We start from the raw sequence: 10,571 nt of genomic DNA on the forward strand, positions 1-10,571 counted from the left end.
CCCTCCATCACCTCCTACACCTAACCCTCCATCACCTACACCTAACCCTCCATCACCTACACCTAACCCTCCATCACCTCCTACACCTAACCCTCCATCACCTACACCTAACCCTCCATCACCTACACCTAACCCTCCATCACCTACACCTAACCCTCCATCATCTTAAACTGGACAATAACGTGTAATAACAATAATCATATATAATATCTGTGTCGACCTCACAGTCATTCTACCTGCTCTTTTTGCACTATTTGTTTTTCTTTCACACTACTTTTGTTAGGAGTCCTCCTCCTCTGGCTGGGAGAGCCAGCAGGTGCTGCTGATCTGCCATCTACCTCAGCTGCCACTAATCGCCAGCCCAGGCTTAAAAGAAGACCTGGACCTTCACTCAGTGCTTGATTGTACTGAACCCATGCGGTAACTAAATCAGGCCCTTCGAGAAACTTTCTCTAGCTTTTTTCAGCCCTCGAGTTTGAACCTTTGTGTCGTGCTTACATTAATCCCTCTTTGTTTTTTGTCCCAAGGCTTTTTGTTCCTGTGTCCACGTTGCATCCCTGGAACCCTCCTCGACGCCTCTGTTCCCCTCGCAGCCATTCTCGTGGATCTCTGTGACCCCCCCCCCCAGCTGCCAACTCACGACTGACCCTGGTCTCCTGGACCCCCAACCATCGCTCCCCCGTTTCCTCTGCCTTCCCCTCCGGATCAACCCCTGAGTTAGTTTTTTCCCCTTCACCTTAATAAACAGCCATCTGACTCTTTATTTCAATCATCTGGTCTCCTGCCTGTTTGTGGTCGGCTACTCGGGTTCACCTAAGGTTTTGGGGTTGGACCCTACAACTTTTATTTCCATTGCAATGTATATACTGTCTATATTTTGTAATTATATATATATTTTACTTCTTTACTCTCCCCTGCATGTGTGTGTTTAGTTACTGCGGCTGAACAAAGTGAGTTCCCCATTGAGGGAGAAATAAAGGATTATCGGTAACACTTTACAATAAGGGTCCCTTAATTAATCGTTAGTTAATGCATTATTAAGCATTAATTAACAGTGTAATAATAGTTAAATAACCATTATTATGTATTACTTAACATTAATTAGCATATTAGTTAATGCATTAATAAACAGTTAATTAATCGTTAGTTAATGCATTATTAAGCATTAATTAACAGTTTAATAATAGTTAAATAACCATTATTATGTATTACTTAACATTAATTAGCATATTAGTTAATGCATTAATCAACAGTTAATTAATGCCTACTGCTCAGAGTTAATTAATACATTAGTAAGCATTAATAAACGTTACATGATGTAATTATTTATCCTTATGTATGCATTACTTAGTATTAAGTAATACATTAGTTAATACATAAGTAAAACGTTAATAATGTCCCTAGTAATCATTCACTAATGGTGTTTATTTGGAGTGAATATGCATTAAGTAACAGCTACCTAATACATCTACTAATCATTCACTAATGGTGTACATGTTTACTGGATGGGCATTATTAAACAACTATTTAGAGTCTTAAGTAATCATTTCCTAATGGTGCTGTGTATGTTATAAGGTAGCTTACCTGACCTTAATTAACTCTGAGCAGTAGGCATTAATTAACTGTTTATTAATGCATTAACTAATATGCTAATTAATGTTAAGTAATACATAATAATGGTTATTTAACTATTATTAAACTGTTAATTAATGCTTAATAATGCATTAACTAACTGTTTATTAATGCATTAACTAATATGCTAATTAATGTTAAGTAATACATAATAATGGTTATTTAACTATTATTAAACTGTTAATTAATGCTTAATAATGCATTAACTAACGTTAATTAAGGGACCCTTATTGCAAAGTGTTACCGGATTATCTTATTATCTTATCTGGTTCCAGTCCAGCTTTACTGGTCTAGTAACAACGTGAGTTCCGTGTAATGAACTAGAAATCTCAGAGTTACCATTCATTAGTCAAAGTATCAAACATCATCAATGTTTCAAAAGCATTAATATTAGCACAACTTTATCAGCTTGGTGGGAATTTCTTAAAGTAGCTAAAATTTCACTTTTTCCATGTGACCGTACACCCATATGGAACAACCCAGACATCGTGAAAAATGATAATTGTAGGAGGACAGTTTGTACCTTTCAATACACTTATTGTTCAATACGGAGTTAGCAGGAATACATTTTTAGAGTATCAACAACTTAAGGCAATAATAAATAAAACATACAAAATTAGCCAATTAGATTTACAACTTCCCGCTAAGATAATAGATTTATTGAATCTAAGCACTTTAAAGTTGTTATCAAAACTCTACAGGTTAGTGTCTAAACTGGACGATTCAGTCTCTCTCCCGATCTCTAAGTGGGAGGCGGATCTCTCTCTTAATACCGACCAGTTTTCTTGGTCACAAATATGCTTAAATACGTTTACTATGACTAAAAACCCAAACCTACAACTTATACAGTACAAAGTTCTTCATAGAATACATTATACTGGACAAAGGATGTTCCAGATGGGCTTTGTCACCTCTAATATCTGTTCACAGTGCACAGAGAACACCCCAGATAATTATATGCATGCTTTATGGTTCTGTACACCGGTACAGAGGTTCTGGAAGGAGATTTGTGAGGATTTATCCACATGGATCAACCACAGAATCCCAGTGTGCCCCACGGTATGTATATTAGGTCACCTGGGAGACACTCAAATAGATCCTAATTGGACACACCGGGTTCTCACTGCCTTATGTATCGCAAAGAAAACCATTCTAGTAAATTGGAAACAAAAATCCAGTTTATGTATTAACCATTTTAGGAATCTTTTATCAGATCATATTAGTAGTGAGATAATGTCTGCCTCCACTGAACAACATTCAGCTGAATTGCACTCTCTGTGGTCCCCGATTATTGGCTTCGTTACCTAGTGGGGGCGGGGGGGGGGTGATTTCGTAGCCCTTGGGGTTGGGGGTCGGCTTGGGGGGTCTGGGGCGCGGGCCTCTGGTGGCCCCTGGGGGGCGGTGGGGGGGGCCGCGGGGCCCTGTCCCTAGCCGGTGGGGGCCTTGGGGGCCTGTGGGGGGGGTTGCCTCATGGCGGTGGGGGGGGTGGCTGGGGGGGCTCGGGCGGGGGGCTGTGGCTTGGGCGTCTCTGGGTCTCCCGGGGGGGGCTGGGCCGTGGACGTGGGGGTCCCACCCAGAGGGCCCGGCCCTGCCTGGGTGGGGGGTGGCTGTCTGCGCTGGGGGGGCATTGCTGCCTTGGTCCTCCATCGCTGGGCGGGGGCCAAGTGCCCCTGCGGATGTGGGGACTCCGTGACCCTTGGGGTGTCCGCCGGGGTGGCCTCGGGGGGGGGTGGGGCCGGGTCCGGGGATCGGGCCTCCCCTGACCGGGGGTGCACGGGCGGGCGCGGCGGCGGGGTGGCACCATTCCCAGGTGTCTATGTTGTCAGTATGAATGGGAGGATGTTGGACCGTTTCCCCCTCCGTCTGGGGGCTCCGGCGGCGCCGGGGGCGCCCGTGGAGGTACGGTGGGGCCCTGGCCCGGCTCGGGGGGCCGGCCCCCGTCTACTGGATGGCCGGTGGGGGGACGCGGGTGTCTTATCAGGGCCGGCTTTGCTGGTCCTGCTTCCTGGCTTCGGTCTCTGCTCCCCCTCTTTCCCCCCCTACACGATTCATACGCACATAGGCGAGGGGCGGGGGGTCCGGGTCATGGGGGTCCCGCGTGGCCCGGCACTCCCCGCCTCACGGTTTTAACAGCAAAGTAGACACTGCACATTCAACACTTAATAAATACATTTGACAAGGACACGTAGTTCGGGAGGGGGGGGGGGGTCGGTGTCAATCGATACTTGGCCCTCCCCCTCCCTGTTTTTATGGCATTAATCACATGCACTCAACACCAGGGGCGGGAGGGGGTCCCACATCACCCGCGTTCCCTCACCGGCCTGGGATAGGTGGGTCGGGATACCCGGGCCTGGCGGGGCTCGCCGTGCAGCCTGGGGTGCCTTCTGGCGGTGCTGGACCCCCCCGGGGAGGGGGAAACGGTGCTGGACCCCCCCGGGGAGGGAAACGGTGCTGGACCCCCCGGGGAGGGAAACGGTGCGTGATTGTATGTCTGTGTCGGTGAGAATGCGGTATGGAAGGGTCCTGCCATGGAGTATTTGGGCCTCCATTGGCAGGACAACAAAACGTAATAATTTATCAATATTATGTTATACAAAGATGGTTATTATTATTATTAGTAGTAGTAGTAGTAGTATTATTAGTATTATTATTATGTATAGTATATCATATTATTATTAGTATAGATATCGGATAGGTGAATGGATGAATGAATGGGATGCCTGGGTCTGGGGCCCTCCGTTGTCGGGCCTGCACGGGTGTCGCCTTGTTGGGGGGTTCCCTCTCTCCGGGCCTGTCTCTGGTCCCCCCTGCTGCCTCTGCGGCGGGGCGCCCCTCTGGTCTTGGGGGGCCACTTTCGTGGGGGGCGGGTGCGCCTGCCCGCGTCCGCGGCCGGGGCGGCTCTGTCTCTCCAGGCAGGCTGGCCCCCTGCCGGGTGGGGGTCGTTGGCCTGAAGGGTGAGGCCCTCCTGGACCGGGTGGCCGGGGATTGCCTGGGTCGCGGTCCGCCGCCGCGGGATCCCTGGCCGCTTCCGGGGGGGGGGGGGGGGGGGCCTCGCAGGCGGTGGGTTGCCTCCCTCCTACTTCTCCCCTCTGTGGGGTTGCCGGTGGCCTGGGTTCTTCCGTGTCGGCCTCTGGACTCGCGGGTGGCGGGGTCGCTCCCCCCCCTCCCCCACTATAGATACACTTCAGGTGGAGCTTTGTTTGGTTTATTACACACACACACACACACACACACACACACACACACACACACACACACACACACACACACACACACACACACACACACACACACACACACACCTACACACACACACACACATATACATACACACATATACATACACACTGGCTTGTTCACCTGCATGCTGGCTCTGTAGTTTTTGGGGTTAGGTAGCGGTAGCGGTAGCTTAGCTCAGACTGCGATCAGATCTCAAGATTTAGGTCGATTGCTGTTATTGTTTTGGTTGGCTCCGTGCCGGTTTCGTGCTTTGTTTGTGGTTTTTTGTTGCAGATTTCCAGTGCTTCCTGGATTGGCAGTGGATGTCGTCACCCCCACCACCGCCCCCCAAAAAAAAAAAAAAAAAATCACTGGGTTTGTATGTGTATATTTATGTATGTGTACGCATATGTATGCGTATATATATGTATATATATATTAAATATAGTAATAATGCACGTGTGTATGCTTTTGGTTTCTACCGTCATGGTATCAATCAATAATATGTGTGCAGACAAGGGAAAAAAAACAAAAAAACAACGTGAGTTCCAGCGTTACTGGTCTATAGTGTTTCATATTCCCAGGTGTTAGGATGAAGAACGAGGCGGAGGCCGACCCTCCTCTCTCCTGATTGATCCATCAGAGCTGCAGATCAATAACTGCTGACGGTGATGACGGATAAAAGCCTGGAGGAAACCTGATCAGGTCTTTGTCTGACTGATCTGCAGGATCATCATGGACTGTGTTTACATGCATCAATAACCCTTTATATATATATATATATATATATATATATATATATATATATATATATATATATATATATATATATATATATATATAATGATATATTATATATATTGGGGGAAACTGCGGTTCATGACACTTTACTAGCAGTTATTACACCGTTATCACCGATACATTAGTCTGTTGGTAAAGATCGATAAAGATCAATAAAGATCAATAATATCCAGAGCAGAATCATCAACGGACTAGAGTTTAGTTCTTAGAACAGAAGAAAGATTTAAACTGCTGCAGTAAATAAACCAACTATCACGTTATTTAAAAACACAAACAACAGAGTTAATAATGTCGGAGTTAAACGTCAACCAGAGACATTTATAATGAGAATATTCCTGTAGTCGTCTCTGAGCCGACTGTCGTCATCAATCATTCATCAATCATTCATGAGTCTGTCAGATCATCCTGAATCCACCACTCGCTAATGTTCTTTATCTTACTGGTAAAACCAAACTGGACCAGATCAGTTTATCCTGAACTAGTTTATCTGTAGAACAATTCAACACAAGCTGCTTTACATCAACATTAACAGCAGCAACACACAATTAAACAGTAAATAACCAATACAACGATAAGAAAAGAGGTAAAATATTAGAAAGCAGCAGTTGTTAGGCAGTAAGGGCAGTAGAGTAAACTACTGAACCAAATAAACTATTCATCCCCCTCCACCGGGTTTATTGGTCCTGCCTGACTGGCCTGTCTCTCTGAGCCGACACAGAACCAACATCTGGTCCCAGAGGAAAAGGGGTCCTGGACCGGGGGTGCTGGTCCCAGAGGGGGGTTCTCCAGACCAGGTCTGATGGGGGTTAGGGGGAGTTAGGGGGAGTTAGGGGGTCTGATGGGTGGTGTTCTGGCTATTTAGTTCTTTAGCCACAGCCCCAGCCTTAGCAGAGTGGGTTTTAACACACCTTGGTTGTAGATCCAGATCCAGTCACCATGCAGCCAGTCATTGTGTGAGAATAAACTAAAAATATCCTACAAAACTTCATAGGCCAGCACAAAGTGTATGTTCTTGTTTATGTGAAAGAAAGAGAATGTATGAGAATGCTATGGTGAGATTCTACGGTGAGTTGTGGTTAAAAAACTGTGTTTGCTTCTCAACTAAGGCTCAGACGCCATTGTCTCTCAAACTGTTTCCACTTCCCTTTGTTAACTGGCACCACACCCACAATTACCATGGGTGTGGCCAAGCTGTCACTCAGCGGCCAAGCTGTCACTCAGTGGCCAAACCGCCAAAACAAATCAATGAACTAGAACCAAAAATATGGGAAGTGGTGAAATCATAAATATTCCTTTAACAACAACATAAATGCTGTTTTGGCTCCTACAGGGGGGTTGGGGGGTTAGGGGGGTTAGGGGGGGTTAGGGGGGAGTTAGGGGGAGTTAGGGAGGGTTAGGGGGGTTGGGGGGGTTAGGGAGGGTAAGGGGGGTTGGGGGGGAGTTAGGGGGGAGTTAGGGGGGAGTTAGGGAGGGTTAGGGGGGAGTTAGGGGGGAGTTAGGGAGGGTTAGGGGGGAGTTAGGGGGGAGTTAGGGAGGGTTAGGGGGGAGTTAGGGAGGGTTAGGGGGGAGTTAGGGGGGAGTTAGGGGGGTTGGGGGGGTGCTGGTCCCAGAGGGGTCCGGGTCTGTCTTCGGGGGGGGGGTTAGGGGGTTAAAACAACTGCATGTATTATTGGAGGCTCTAAGAGATCTGCATGAATGATTCATGTATTCATTACAACCTCCCTGGAGGTTTGACCTCAGCAGACGTTAACAGAGCAGACTCTTACCAGGAGAAGGAGGATCAGACTCTGGGGGTTAAAACATGGAAGGAGTGAAAAAGGTCTTTCTTTTACTTTTAGAGGGTTTTTTTTTCACAATATATTTGTCGTTTTTTTTGTTTTTCAAACATACAACATTTACGACCGCAGGCCAGCATGCAGCTCCTGAAGCTCCCGCCTGCAAACATGCACAAAAGAGAAAAAAGGGGGGCCGGCACAAGAAACTACAGGAACGATGGACAAAAACGATAGCTATGAGATATTTATAATAAATAAAAATGGTAATAGAGAAGAGAAGAAGGGAAGAGGAGAGGAGAAGAAGGGTGAGAGGCACCGCCCAGTGGATCATGTCGGTCCCCCCTGCAGCATAGGCCTATAGCAGCATATCTACCACCAAGCTATATTTGAGACTAACTATTATAGTCTTGTTCTATAGCTGCAACTATGACTACTGACTCTAACACACTAGAGTTTACACTACCTAGAGATTTACCAACACCAGCTAGAGGTTTACTAAACACTAACTATAGGCTTTACTAAACAGAAAGGTTTTAAGTTTAGTTTTAAAGGTGGAGGTGGTGTCAGCCTCCTTAACCCAGATTGGAAGTTGGTTCCATAGTAATGGTGCCTGATAGCAGAACGCCCGCCCTCCAAATCTACATTTAGATACTCTAGGAACTACGAGTAAACCTGCACTCTGAGAACGGAGAGCTCTGCCAGGAACATAAGGCACTATCAGGTCTTGTAAATACTGCAGAGCTAAGCCGTTTTGGGCTTTATATGCAAGTAATAAAATTTTAAATTGGATTCTGAATTTTACGGGTAACCAACGGAGCGACGCTAACACTGGAGAGACGTGGTCTCTCCTGCTGATTCCTGTCAGTACTCGTGCTGCTGCATTCTGGATCAGCTGGAGCCTATTCAGCAAATTACTTAGACATCCTGCTAACAACACATTACAGTAATCCAGTCTAGAAGATACAAACGCAGGATCTGGATCATCAATATTGATCTGGATCATCAATACACCAAACTGAGATGCTACAGTGGCAGCGGTGGATTTATGGAATAAATTGGAGAGGGATTTGAAATCAAGTAGAACCTTAACCTTATTTAAAAAAAAACATTGAAAAGAAGGATGATTTCAAATAAATGAGTGGTGATGCTTCATGTTGATTTGGTTATTCATTTATTTGGTGATTTGATTTGATTATTCAAGGATGAAGGAAACAAGTAACTGCACCTTTTATTTTTTTATTTCTTGAGGAATCTTTGTTTTCCCCATGGAGGCAATTTGTTTTACTGGCAGTCTTATCTCTTACTTGCTTTTATGTCATTACTTTAAATAATCTTTTTGAGGGTAGAATAAGTTTTGCTTCAGCTGCACCTTTTTCGGTCTGGACGTTATTTGTATATTGGAAACTTTTTTGTAATGTTTTCTCTGAACAGTATATTTGTTTCCTTGTTGTCATTTTTATTCTTTTTTTGTGATGTCATGACCGAAATAAACTAAACTAAACTAAAAATATTGATCTGGATCATTAATATTGATCAGCCTGGAGGTCCAGACCTGATGGATCAGAACATGATCAATAAAACATCATGTCTTCATGCTTTAATGCTTTAATGCTTTAATGCTTTAATGCTTTAATGCTTTGATGCTTTAATGCTTTAATGCTGCTGCTGTGAAGCTTCACCTCCTGGTAACCTGGAGGAATCAATAATCTAGTTTAACAGGAAAGATGAAGATCTAAAAGCTTTTAGACGTGAAACTTTATTTAAACCTGCTGAGGGAAGGTTGGAGAAGAATCTCTGGATGGTAAAGAAACATCTCTTTTACTTCTGTATGAATCTATTGTTTCTTCATTTTCATCCATGAACGTTGTGTTTCTGTAAACGGTTTCAGTTTCTGGAACAATCTGGAAACAGAAACCAAAGATGCAAATCAAATATTACATTTAAAAGAAGAATAAAAGACAGTTTGATAGAAATATCATGATAATTGTTAAGTTAGGTGGCTTTTCTTTTCTCTCTGTCTATTTTTAGCAACATTGTCATATTTATTTTTTGAATAAAATAATATGAATATCTGTGTTTGACGACAGATATTTTGTCTTATTTTATAACTTTGTTGTAGTTTTGGTTTTGTTTGTTTTTTTAAATTACGTATATTGGAAAGTGTTTTTTTATTTAATTGCGTAATTTGTAATTTGTCTGCATATATATTAATGGTTGATACCATGTTGGTAAAAACCTATATATATATATATATATATATATATATATATATATATATATATATAGCTGTTGGATACATGCTCCGAGTATGGGGTTGAGTTTGATATACAGTACAATGCAAAAAAGAGTGTTGTATTGATATGTAGGACCAAGGAGGATCAGATGCTGCACTTTCCAATGTTTTACCTGTCAGGGCAATCCCTTTGTGTATCTAACTGTACAAAATATCTTGGGCACATAATCACTGACTAGATGGAAGATGATGCTGACGTGTACAGGCAGAGACGAATGCAAACTTGAGGTAGCATATAACGACTGTGTGAGGATACTGCTGAAAAAGCCCAGGAGGAGGAGTAGAGGTAGAGTACAGGAGGAGCAGTGCTAGTAAACTGTTCTGTGACTCAGGCCTAAGCACTCTACAGGCTCTCTTGGGTAACCTGATGTTTAGGTTTATGTCTAGACTTGATGAGTCACAAAACTGTATCATAATGAAGCTCACAAGCCCCAGGTGCAGTTCTGTCAGATATCAATCCTATCTATGGAAACACTGGTATGGCCTTTTAAGACTCATGAATAAGAGCATGTTTTTATGTGTTTATGTAGTGGTTGTTTATTTTTTATGTTGCATGTCTTGATATTGGGTCTAGAGCCCGTAATAAAGTTTATATATATATATTTTTCATTTCATTTATCCTTTATTTATACAGATAAAACACTTGAGTCCGGAGACTCATTTTCAAGTGTGACCTGTTCACATCCACACAGTTGCATAAAACATAAAAATGAGACATGACAAGATATGACAGGACATAACACTTGAAACTGATGCAGAGTGGAAATGACAATACACTATAACCGTTAAATAGCTGGAAAATAGAGATATCAGGTTAGTACACTAGCCCCAGACAAAAATAAAACTTGTAG

Source organism: Cololabis saira, chromosome 8 (assembly GCF_033807715.1).
Source record: "Cololabis saira isolate AMF1-May2022 chromosome 8, fColSai1.1, whole genome shotgun sequence".
Lineage (NCBI taxonomy): Eukaryota > Metazoa > Chordata > Actinopteri > Beloniformes > Belonidae > Cololabis > Cololabis saira.